This window comes from Malaclemys terrapin, chromosome 4 (assembly GCF_027887155.1).
Source record: "Malaclemys terrapin pileata isolate rMalTer1 chromosome 4, rMalTer1.hap1, whole genome shotgun sequence".
In the NCBI taxonomy this organism is placed as follows: domain Eukaryota; kingdom Metazoa; phylum Chordata; order Testudines; family Emydidae; genus Malaclemys; species Malaclemys terrapin.
Window position 1 is genome coordinate 130,630,531 of NC_071508.1, and position 12,984 is coordinate 130,643,514.

The 12,984-nt window shown below is 39.6% G+C and overlaps 1 long non-coding RNA gene across 1 annotated transcript in view; it reads right to left on the bottom strand.

Moving 5' to 3' along the window:
* Positions 1-631: 631 nt before the first annotated feature.
* Positions 632-12,984, bottom strand: part of LOC128836703 (uncharacterized) — a 28,905-nt gene continuing 16,552 nt past the window's right edge. The window contains exons 2-4 of the long non-coding RNA XR_008444828.1: positions 2,491-2,638; positions 2,075-2,129; positions 632-1,525 (exon numbers count right to left, since the gene is read on the bottom strand). This is a non-coding gene — a long non-coding RNA (uncharacterized LOC128836703). The remainder of the gene's footprint in view (positions 1,526-2,074; positions 2,130-2,490; positions 2,639-12,984) is intronic.

A 12,984-nucleotide genomic window follows, 5' to 3' on the forward strand; every position in this document is an offset into this window, starting at 1 on the left:
GAAAAGTTCATGTAACTAATGAAATTTTAATTTCTCTAGGTGTTCTAGTCTAAATATTTATGAGAAGACATAGCTGTGTCCAAAATGCTGATTGGTTGCAGTCATTGTATTTTCAGTGTGATATCAGTGCTGATAGGTTGCTGATATACTATAGTTCTGACTACCTAAAGTTTGAATTTTGGGCACAAACTAGGGTAACTCACTGGTCAGTGCCTGTTTCATGTCCTCCGCCCATCCTGTCTTCAGAAGAGAGGAGGGTGTTAAAGCCAACAGCTAGAAAGCCTGCCTCCTTAGCTCAAGCTTGTTACGGTTTGATTCAATTTAATAAAAAAGATCTCAAATAGCTAGGATTAATCAACTTTATTAATCAAAGATTCTTAGTCAAAGATTAAGAGAGCCTAATATGGTATGTTTCCAATAAATCTGGAAGGCAGCAGTGCCGTGGTCAGACTGCCTCAAAATTTGAGCTTGACTTTAGTTCTATATATACTAGGCTTATTTACAACAGATGAGGGTTTCAGCATTTCTTTCCATTACTTTAAACCTAATATATCATTCTTCTTTATCTCCTTTTTACATGTTTTCGGAAACTTTTTGCTAGGCTTGGACAGACTATGCAGTAAACAGGACAGAGATTGTAACTAGTTTATTACCTTGTTTTGACCATAGCATTCCAAAATTCAGCAAAACTTTATAAACATCCTTCACCAGGTATAGCTTGGTACAGAGGGCATGTTAGCTAAGCATTAACAAAATTGTTTGTCTTGTCTTTTCCTCAGTACCTAACTCTGAAATTACACTAATGTACATCATCCCTTCGTTAAACAGCTTAACATAAGCAAAACACATTTTGGGAAAAGCAGAATATAAATAAAATTAATAGTTATATAAAAACACACATGATGTTATATATAATAGTCAAATAATATTGATTAACACTATAAGCCTTACAGACTTTCTCTTATCTGGCTCCATACATATTTTGTAAGACAGAGGGTCTGCAGTACAGCTAAGCATAGCAGGATATCAAGAGGCTGGCAGGCTGAGTGAATTTCTCAAGCCTTATATTCTCTTGCTGTGTACTGCAAGGATTGTGCAAAGGTTACTGCGCCCAACTATAATACAGTTTTAGAGTTATATAATTCAGTATTCTAAATATAACATACTATACTTATTCACTATTGGCTACTCTCTTATTTTGGTTACATAACATCTCCTTGTTTAATCACATATATAGCTACAGCAACAAACAGTCCATGATTTGATTAATACATTTTGCTTGTGAGTTGAATACATCTATTTTCTATTAGTTAGCAATAAACAAGGTACCTTCCCATTAAATAATTCTGTTAGTGAGACCTGTTTTCCCAAAATATTTTGTTTACAAGAGTCAGTTACACAAACCTTGACAAAGTCCATTCCTCATCTGATATCCATCTGCAGCCCTTAGCAAGGCATGTGATTAAAAATTTGCAAGCTGGGTTTTTCCATTTTGCCAGTGCCTTGGCTTAGTTCAGTCAGCAAACTGTAGAAAGTCAGAGGGGTTTTTTTTTGTTTTTTTTTTTTGCTAAGGAGATTCACCAATACAAGCCCTGGTGTCAGCTAACAAGGTGGCTTCCTGAAAGAGGATAATTACTGAGCGACCACTGAGTACCTTCATCTTTCACTACAGTCAGGTGGACACATGTCATCGCACATGAGATTGCCTTAGCACCAGATGACAGCTATCACCACAGGCTCACTGGTATTTTATGGGCCCTGCATCTTCTTGTTTTTTAAGACAGGCCCCTTGTTTATAACTTTGTAATAGCAATCTGCACTATAAATACAGCCTAGAACCATGCCAAGTTGTTTGATTTAATGGATTTTGCTCTGCTCTATGAAATAAGGCCACCTGCCACCTTTAAATATTGGGTGAAAAAAACAATTTCATAATCTGTGCTCATGACAGTAGACAATGAGAGAGACAATGAGTGAGACCTGAAGAAGAGCCCTGTGTAGCTCAAAAGCTTGTATCTACCACCAAGAGAATAAAAGAATAAAATGGTCCAATAAAAGATATTACCTCACCTACCTTCTCTCTCTCATATCCTGGGACCAACAGGTAATTGCAGGTGGCTACAACAACACTGCAAACAACAACGGAAGATATCAAATTTTGCAGTTTCAAATGGAAACTTCACAACATGAAAAACAAGGAAGCCAGACTAAACAGTGACGTCTACTTCCTGAGCAAATGCAAGAACAAGACCTAAAGCAGAGCTCTGTGTAGCTTGAAAGCTTCTGAGTTCCATCAACAGAAGCTGCTCCAATAAAAGATATCTCACCTACCTGGTCTCTCTCATACCCTCGGACCAACATGGCTAAAACAACACTGTAGAGAATGAGCAAGATTATAATATCATTAGCCTGTAAATGAGTTTAGCTGATGACTTATCTGCCAATTACTATTTTATATTGATATATTTAAGTTTAAATCCTGTTCCTTACCCTCCTGTGAGTGTGTAGGTCCCCAAATGTTGCAGACTAGCGAGGTTCTACTGCATAAAGGTGAGAACTGGGACAGGCACGTTTTGGAAATCCTCTGGAGAAACTGCACCTCCTATGCATCCAAAGCATAGCTCCGTGGAGGCTCCATCTGTGGTAGAGAGAAAGAGTCTTTTGGGGACAGGCCAAAGGCTGTGGCAGGGGCATGGTCAGTGGATCCATGACCACAAGGATAATCACTCCTCTAAAAAGGTGAGGAGCTCAGTTAGCTAAGGAGCTTAACAGAGCCCAAAGGCCGTTGTAGAGCCTCTGAATGTGGTTCTGCTGATGCTCTATAGCCTATCAAGGAGGATCCCATCTGCCAGTTCCCCACTGGCGCCACTGCACAAGCTCTATTTATTTAGGCTGTGCACTGGGACAAAGGATTTGGTCAAAAGCTGGAGTCGATGGTGAGGAGCTGTGATAAGAAATTAACTTGCACTCCAGCTCTTGTTTCTAAGGGAGAATTTTAAATGAATCATTTTAATGTGTTTTTCAGGCTTAATAGCTAATGTATTGTACTGTATTTGAATTTTATTAATGTTATTTAAATAACCACTGGAAGAGAATGCTTATAGCTTGCTATAAATATTGTTTTAAGAAATGCCTCTTTCTTAAACAAAAAGACATAAATCGTTGTGACACCTTCTGAGTCAATTCAGTAAGTAACAGTGCTTCCATCACAGCCTAGATGTTCGTTATTTGTAGAATGCAGCTTTTCCTTTCTTTGAGGTCCCCATTTCCACATCCTAAATCATAATCATCAAACACACATCAACAGCTTATTCTTTATATATACCCTTCATTCCTTTAATACTGAGAAAAAGAACATTGCTTCAAAGCTGAGCCAGAAAACAGAACTGCACATGTTCCAAATGTGAAGTGAGGGAAATAGATTCTTGTTCAGGAACTTGTCCAAGATGAATTGAACGTGGTACAGCTGCAACATAATAAAAAGAAATGCTGGAATCCATGGCCAGCCTTTCCTCTGTATCACAGCCTATGCCAGAGTTCTTAACTCTTCACATGCTCCTTGGGAGAGTCGGTAAACTTCCCATTCAGCCTGTGCACCTCAGAAACCAATAGAAGGAGGTTAACAGCTCCAAAAACACTGGACTAGATCCTCAGCTCCGTAGATCTGATGTAGCTCCACTGAATTCAAGCGTAGATCAATGAAGTCAGTGAAGGAACACCAAGTTATATCAACATAGGATATGTTGCTCTGTTTTTGGAGGATCTTCCATAGCACAAAAGTCAGACCCTCCCAGAAACAAACTTCAAGGATAGCAACAGACAGCAGTTTTGTGAGAGTTTCAGAATAATACAAAGTGACTGATTGACATCCCTGGTGACTGATTGATATCCCTGGGTATGGCACATGTTAAAACACAGGCAAAACATAAGGATAAGCTTCCTCACCTTGAGGACCCTTGGGTTTTATTTCCCACTTGGTACAACTTACCCTGAATCTGTTTACTATGCAGGGAATGCTGCAAAGCCCACCTACTTTCCTAGGCATTTGAGGAGGGTAAGAATGGAGAAAGAAAGAGAAAGGGCTTTGAGGTGGAATGGGGTGTTGGCTTCCTTGTTCTGTGCCTTTGGTTATACCAATTTAGCTAAGGCATCAGATGCTTTGGCTGGCTTCTCTGGAATGTGCAGTTATTATGGGAAAGCTAAGCCAAATACAGTTTTGTCTTTGTTCCCAAAGGTGATGAGGTGTGTGGTGCATCATTCTGATGCTGTCTCAGAGTGAGTTCCCCAGCTCTGTCCACCACACTTATGAGTCTCAGGGACAGACTAGAATGAAAAAAAATGCCTGCAGTTATGCAAAGGGTTATAAAGAGAGTGCAACTCTAGAATTAATTTCTTCTGTGGATAGGCCATTTCCTTAATTACATCCTGAAAATGTTTGCTAATCTCTATAAAATTTTTATCTACACTTGCAGTTTCTTGTTTTTCAGTTGTAATTAAGGGTACGATTTAGTCATGGATTCTGTGACTTCCAGTGACCTCCGTGACTTCAGCCTGCAGTGGTTGGGAGCTGCAGGGTCCCCCGCCGCCCACAGGGGCAAGGAGCTGTGAGGTACCCCCACCGCTTCTGGCAACTCCCAGAGCTACCCCCGAGCTTCCGGCCGATGCAGGCGGCAGGGGGAACCCCGGGAGTTCTCTGCCACTGTGGGTGGCGGGGGAACCCCCGAGCTTGGGGGCCCCTGGAGATGCCAGCAGCAGGGAACCTCACAGCTCCTGGCCCCCATGGGCAGCTGGGGGACACCCCCCCTGGGAGTTGCAGGCAGCAGGGGTATCGTGCAGCCCCCAGCTGCTGCAGGTGGCTCCTAGCACCTGCACAGCTGCCCCACTTCAGGCGGTGCAGAGATCCACACATCCCCATTTTGTCACAAATATTTTTAGTAAAAGTCACAGATGGGTCACGGCTTCTGTGAATTTTTCTTTTTTGCCCGTGACCTGTCCGTTACTTTTACTGAAAATATCCATGACAAAATCTTAGCCTTAATTATGACATTTTTGTGGCAATTCTTTAAATTTATGACACTAAGATGAAAGAGTTCTGTGGTAAGAAGTTCTTCTAATATTAGGCAGTTTCAGGCTGAAAATAACTAACATACCCATGGAAAAAAGTCTGCTCTCAGGAATGACTACAGTGATTTACAGCTATTATTATTATAGCAGCATCTAGATGCCCCAAACAGGGTTGGGGTCTCATTGCGTTAGGTTCTGCACCAACAAAGTAAGAGACAGTCATTACCCAGAAAAGCTTGCAGTCTAATTGGCACATGACCATGGGCAGGCTAAAAGGGAGCCTATTTCAATGAATGTTATAAAACAGTTGTATATAGCTCAGGAGATATGGAAACATTTTGAGCATAGGTTTGAGAAGTAGATAAGGTACCTCACTGAAAAGGCACCTCAAAGGTTATGGAACAGAAATCATGGGGCATAGGACTGGAAGAGGCCTCCTGGGTCATTGAGTCCAATCTGCTGATACTGCATGCAATCCCATCACATAATCCAGTTCTTAAATTTATCAAGCTTCATTTTAAAACCAGTTAGGTTGTTTGGCTTCACTACTCCTATTAGGAGGCTGTTCTACAACCTCATTCCACTAGCGGTTAGAAATCTTCTTCTAATTTCCAGCCCAAATGTATTCATGGCCCCTTCATATCCACTTGTTCTTGTATCAACATTGTGCTTTAGCTTAAATAGTTCTTCTCTCTCCCTGGTGTTTAACCCCTGGATGTATTTATAGAGAACAAGCAGATCCCCTCTCAGCCTTCAATTTGTTAGGCTACAAGCCATGCTCTCTCTTTCAATCTCCTTTTGTAAGATAAACTCTCCATTCCCTTGATCCTTCTAGCAGCTTTTCTCTGCACCGGTTCCAGTTTGAATTAATCTTTCTTTAACATAGCTGACTAGAATTGTACACAGTATTCTAGATGAGGTCTTACCAGAGCCCTGTATAATGGCATTCATAGTTCCTTATCTCTACTGGAAACACCTTACCTGATACATCCTAGGATCACATTTGCTTTTTTTACAGCCACATCATATTGGTGGCTCATAGTCATTCTGTGATCAACTAGTATACCCAGATCTTTTTCCTCCTTTTCCTCTTATTTCCAACTAGTGAGCTCCAAGTTTATAGCAAAAATTCTTGTTATTAATCTGTAGGTGCATGACTATTAAATTTCATCCCATTTCTACTACTCCAGTCCTCCAATTTTTCTTATATAATATTCCAGTTCTCCGGTGTATTGACAATGCCTTCCAACTTTGTATCATCAGCAAATATCATTAGCACATTCCCACTTTTTGTGCCAAAGTCATTAATGAGAATATTAAATAAATCCCAAGACAGATCCTTGAGGAACTAGTAACCTCCCTCCAGACTGATAGCTCTCTGTTCAGTACAACCCACGGCCATCTCCACTTTAGCCAGGTCCTTATCCCCCTTACGGTTCTTGTACTAATTCCCATTTGCTCCATCTTAACTAATAATTTTCCATGTGGTACCAATTCAAATACTTTACTGATGTTCAGATGGATTTGATCTACTGAATTTTCCTTGTCTAAGAAATAAGTTATCAGGCAAAGATATGTTTGTCTGGCATGATCTACCTTTGGTAAACCCATGTTGCATTTTCCATTTACCTCTATGTCATATTATTCTTTACTTCAACATTTGTTCTAAAGCCTTGCATACTCTTGAGGCCACACTAACGTGGCTGTGGTTGTGCAGTTCATTTCCCCCCTTCCCTTCCTTAAATATAGGTGTGCTCTTAGCTATCCTTCAGTCAGACTCTCTCAGCCCACCTCTGCTGATTTAATAGGTTTACTTAAAATCCTTGCTACTTGCCTTGCATTTTCAAATGCCAATTCTTTCAGTCTTCTGGGATGGAGATTATCCTGCCCCCCTGACTGGAGCGTATTACACTCTCGGAATATTGTTTCTCCCTCAGATGTGGTAATTTCCATTTCTATACACTCATTCCCATGAGCCATGCTGCCTTTGCTCCCATGTTCTGCATCATCATCCTTATTGAAACAGGCCAAGTATTCATTTAGTTTCAGGGACCATATCTAGATTAGCCATATAAACAAAAAGAGAACAAGAAGAGAAGAAGTGGGACCACTACGGAGCCAGGATGGGCTAGAGATTAAGGATAACAAACCTTTACCTATTGTTTTAATTTCCCTTGCAAGATATAACTCAGCCTGACTTTTGGCAGTTCTCACTTTATTCCTTCACTCTTTGACCTCCAAGAGGCAGCTTTCCATGATGATCAATCCCTGCATCCATTCCTTGTAGGCTCTCTGCTTTCTCCTAATATCCTTTCTGAGGTGGTTATTCATCCATTTAGGTCTAGAACCTTTCTCTACAATTTTCTCCCCTTGTTTGAGATGCAAATTCCAGATAGTTTTTGAAGTTTAAAGAAATCCCAAGCTTCTTCCATATTTAAGTCCCAGAGTTCTTCAGTTAGGCTGGTCAAAACATAGGCAAGCTTTGATCTTGACAACTCCTACGGAATAGGTGAATGAGGTTGAGGAGTACCACATTCTCCTCAGCTTTGGATAAATTTCCTTTGAGATCTCTAACCCTGCCTCATCCCTCAAGGTGGGGTTTTGGTGGAGAAACCAAGCTGCCATTGAAGAGGAAGTGTGCAGATAAATGCAGTCACAAGGCTGCATACACACTTCTCTGCTTCCAACCTTCCCAATCATGCAGGCATTCTCATTGTCTTGGACTTTCTACTGATTAGAGTGTGGGCTTCCAGTCTATCCTATAGGAGGAGACTGGACTCACCACCAAGTGAGATGAGAGTGTGCGTTGACTCTGTGAATGGAACCACAGAGAGTTCCCTAAACAATGAAACAGGAAAACTCACATACGTTACGTATCAGAGGGGTAGCCGTGTTAGTCTGAATCTGTAAAAGCAGCAAAGAGTCCTGTGGCACCTTATAGACTAACAGATGTATTGGAGCATGAGTTTTCATGGGTAAATACCCACTTCTTCGGATGCATGCGAAGAAGTGGGTATTCACCCACGAAAGCTCATGCTCCTTTACGTCTGTTAGTCTATAAGGTGCCACAGGACTCTTTGCTCACATACATTAGGATAATAACATGCAGCTGGACACCAGCAAAGGCTATAGCAGCCTATTTGACCTTTGGGTCATAAATATTATAACTGTTGTCCTGCATGTGCCTATTGCAATAAGCATATCAGGCATCAGCTTTATTATTATTTGTATTACTGAAGCACCCTGGGATTCCCAATTAAGCCTCATGTCCCCATTATACTGGGCAAGGTACAAAAAAGTGACTAAGAGAACAGCCTCTTCTCCAGAGAGTTTCTGATCTAGGGCCCAGATCCTACAATAAGATGTGTACAGGTGGATCGTTATGCCTGCATGAAGTCAGTGGGGTTTCATGTGAGTGCAAGGCTCAGGGCCTAGGTGAAAGAGTTTACCATGTAGGAACCTGATTCATGAAATCACTTAATTGCATGCTTACAATCCCTACTCTGGACAGCACTTAACTTTAAACACATTCTTGTGTGCTGTCTTGGATAGGGAAGCTTTCCTGAATGTGGTCAGATGATTTGTTTCTTTAGCATATAGATACAAAAAAAAAAAAAAAAAAAAACAGTCAAACACATTTCCAGTCAAACACATTACTCAATTCTATGCCAAAGCTTGACTTAGTATGTTACACTGGAAGCTGACAGGAGTAAACTGACACCAACTTTCAGCAATATTGTGCAAAGGCTCCGTTACAACATTCAGCAACTTCTATAAAACATGAAACTTCATTTATTTCAAATGTTTTCCATAAGAATTCTTTTAACAAACTAAATATCTCCCTGAGTAGCCACTTGATTTTTTTATTTGACCCTCTTTACTCATATAAACAATTTGTCCTCAAAGCTGCCTTTGTTTTGATTTTCTAAATTATATTTTAAAATCAAATGTAAAATAAAAACTTGTGTGCGGATGACAACAAATCAATAACAAATAGCTTCCATTAAGCAAAAAAAAAGTATGGTGCAAATTTCATATGCCACAGAATTAACCCCTTTTTTACTGCACCCTTTCGTTAGGAAAAATGGTCAAACCATCCAAAAGGTAAAGTCTTGTGGGGATTACAGGAACATGTTAAGGCCGAGAGCAGCAACAGAGGGTTAATGTCTGTAAAGGTGCAAATGATCTTTTTATCCTAGATAATTACCTCTTAAAACGTTTGATTGTGACTATTCAATAGCTCTGCTTGCCAAAAATTTGAACTCCTGGCAAACAGATATCCTCCAGGAACGCCGTGTGTGTGTGTGTGTGTGTGTGTGTGTGTGTGTGTGTGTTTTAATTAAAAAATATACATCTTAGTCAATTTAAAATGATGTAAACAAATGTTATCAAATTTCTCATGCCCTTGTCCTTATTGTGGCCTATCCACATGCCACGCCTGAAGCTAGACTCTTTAACGGGTTTCTTGTAGATTTTTTTAATGGTTTATTCCCTCTCGTGTTCAAAAACTTTTGACTGCAACTTTTATGCAGAGATGCTGCTCATAAAGATCTGAACTCTTGGCAAACAGAGTTCTTCCAAGAATGCATACTCACTGCCATTTGTCCATTAGGCTCGCGAGAAGGACTGAGCAAATATCGTGCCACTAAATCGATGGGCCAATAGAATCTTTCATACTGTTCCAACTGCAAGAGCTAATTGAGCTGTTGAAAGCATAAGGTAACACTAGAATTGAAATAACTACATTATATGACCTCATGCCGAATGTGGGTGTTTGATTTATTTAGTTTTGGGGGGAGGGCTGGAATGTGTTTAAGCCAAGGCTTGATTATCAAGGACAAAGGTGGGGGAAGGGTTGGGGGTAGCATGGATAGAGCCCCAAAGGAGTATGTTTAAATAGAGATGAGTCAAGATCAAATATTTCACATGCCTTTTCTTTTCCCTAGGGAATCAAGAAGGCTGAAAGCGGAAGTGGGGGAGGATGGAAAGATCACGCCCTCAAAAAAGTAGATTTCAGTCTTATTTCTCCTGAGTAGTATGGAGAAAGAGGGTGAAGTCTCCATTGACTTTATTCAGGCTCTCCCTTGGCTTGTAAGGTTGGCAACTTCTTCTATTTTTAAAAATCAGACTGCTTTTCAGGCAAGTTTTCTCAACGTTTTCTTGTTTTATGTGTTTTGGAGAAAGATCCTGGCTAGAGACGTCCAGAAGAAAGTGTTTGCAGTCTTTGGAGGTTAATAATTCCTGGAAAAAACTTCTGGCAAACTCCACCTCACCAAAATTTCACAGAAAATGTTTGTTTGAATTTGACCAGTTTAAATGAGTTTCTTGTGTTGGTGTCTTTACCTAGTGGAAGTATGAATTGTGTGTTAGTTTTTACACATAAAGTCAGGCAACATTGCCAACACATACAGCACTCTTCTTTTTGAAATATTTTATTTATTTACTCTGGAGTTTGAAGACAGCTTAGAGACATGTCTCTTGCCAGTGTATTTTGCAATGGTATTTGCAGAGTTGTCCTCTCATTTCAGACTGGGTTTGTATTTATTTCCTAGACTCACACAGAGATGTAATTTTCAGTAATACCTCTCTTAAACATATTTTATATTGCTGCCGTTCTTCGGCATGGTAACCAACCTGGCTAGCAATCTTCAATGGAAGAGGCCTTGCAAGACTTCAATGTATGGCAAGCCTAAACACCTACAAATTTAAACAGGAATTTACTGCTATAAAAAAATCTTTGGTTAAAAATATAGAGCAACAATCTACTGCTTCACTTGTGGCAAGCTGGCTTCCAGCAGTGACACATTCATTTTCTGCCATGTTCAGTTTCTGAAAAGGCAATTAACAGTAAGTGAGAGTACCCAACATGATACGTGTATGATGTGTAGAAAGGGTCCGAAGAACATCCAGATCCACATTTGAACCTGATCATTAGTTACTTAGCTTGTTAACTCTTTGGGGTCGGGACTGTGATTTTATTCTGTTTGTGTACAGCACCTAGCACAATGAAGTTCTGGTCCATGACTGGGGCTCCTAGGTGCAGCTGCAATACAAATAAATAAGGAATAATAATAGATTCAGGATTTGGTACTGAAGTAAGGTCCCACCATCAAATTCAGCCCAGATTTCAACTTCTTCTATATTCTGGGGCATCCACTCTGGAGTACTGATGCAGATACGTCTCTAGTGTGAATGTATTTCATATGCAATATAGAATTATAGAAATGTAGGACCGAAAGCAACCTCGATAGGTCATTTGGTCCAGTCCCCATCACTGAGACAGGATTAAGTATTATCTCATCCATCCCTGACAAGTGTTTGTCTAACTTGTTCTTAAAAACCTCCAATGATGGAGATTCCACACCCTTCCTAGGTAATTTGTTCCATTGCTTAACGACTTTACAGTTAGAAAGTTTTTTCCTAATGTCTAAGCAAAATCTTCCTTGGTCCAATATAAGCCCATTATTTCTTGTCCTGTCCTCAGTGATAAAGAGAACAATTTATGACCCTGCTCTATAACAACATTTAACAAACTTGAAGACTGTTATCATCTCCCCCTCAGTCTTCTCTTCTCCAGACTAAACAAAGCCAATTTTTAAACTCTTTCCTCATAAGTCATGTTTTCTAGATCTTTAATCATTTTTGTTGCTGTCCCCTAGACTTTCTCCAATTTGTCCGCATCTTTCCCGAAGTGTGCTGCCCAGAACTGAATACAGTACTCCATCTGATGCCTTATCAGTGAGGAGTTGAATGGTAGAATTACTTCTTGTATCTTGCTTAAAACACAATATATATGTATACAACTTCCAGTAAGCTACAGTTTGACTGACTGGTAAGTTTTAGTTTTGGAAAGACAATAAACCTACAGTGGTAGGGTTTCACTGAAAAAAATGGAATTACATCAGCAATGCTTTCTTTTCCCAAAATGTATTATAAAAGTATGCTAACTGCCATATACCACTCATAAAAAAGACATGGGTTCAAAACAAAAAAAGAAAACCCAAACATACTATCTTGACACATCTACTTCACACTGTATCAGTTAGTTGTTTGGAAAACACAACATCACTCTATAATTTACGCTCACTTAACACTTTAAGAAATGGTTGCAATTATGGCTGTCAATTAATGGCAGCTAACGCACCCGATTAACTCAAAATTAATTGCACTGTTAAACAATAGAATACGAACTGAAAATTATTAAATATTTTTGGATATTTTCTACATTTGCAAATATATTGATTTCAATTACAACACAGAATACAAAGTGTACAGTGCTCACTTTATATTTATTTTTGATTGCAAGTATTTGCATTGTAAAAAAACAAAAGAAATACCCGGTAGTATTTTTCAATTCACCTAATACAAGTGCTGCAGTGCAATCTCATTATCATGAAAGTTTAACTTACAAATGTAGAACTATGTACAAAAAAACCCCCGGCATTCAAAAATAAAACAATGTAAAACTTTAGAGCCTACAAATCCACTCAATCCTACTTCAGCCAATTGCTCAGACAAATAAGTTTGGTTATAATTTGCAGGAGATAATACTGCCTGCTTCTTGTTTACAAAGTCACCTGAAAGTGAGAACAGGTGTTCGCATGGAACTTTTGTAGCCGGCATTGCAAGGTATTTACGTGTCAGATGTGCCAAATATTCGTATGCCCCTTCATTTTTTGGCCACCATTCTAGAGAACATAGTTCCATGCTGATGATGCTCATTAAAAAAATAATAGTTAATTAAATTTGTAACTGAACTCCTTGGGGGAGAATCGTATGTCTCCTGTTCTGTTTTACCTGCATTGTGCCATATATTTCATGTCATAGCAGTCTCGGATGATGACCCAGCACATGTTTGTTTTAAGAACACTTTCACAGAAGATTTGACAAAATGCAAAGAAGGTACCAGTGTGAGCAGGG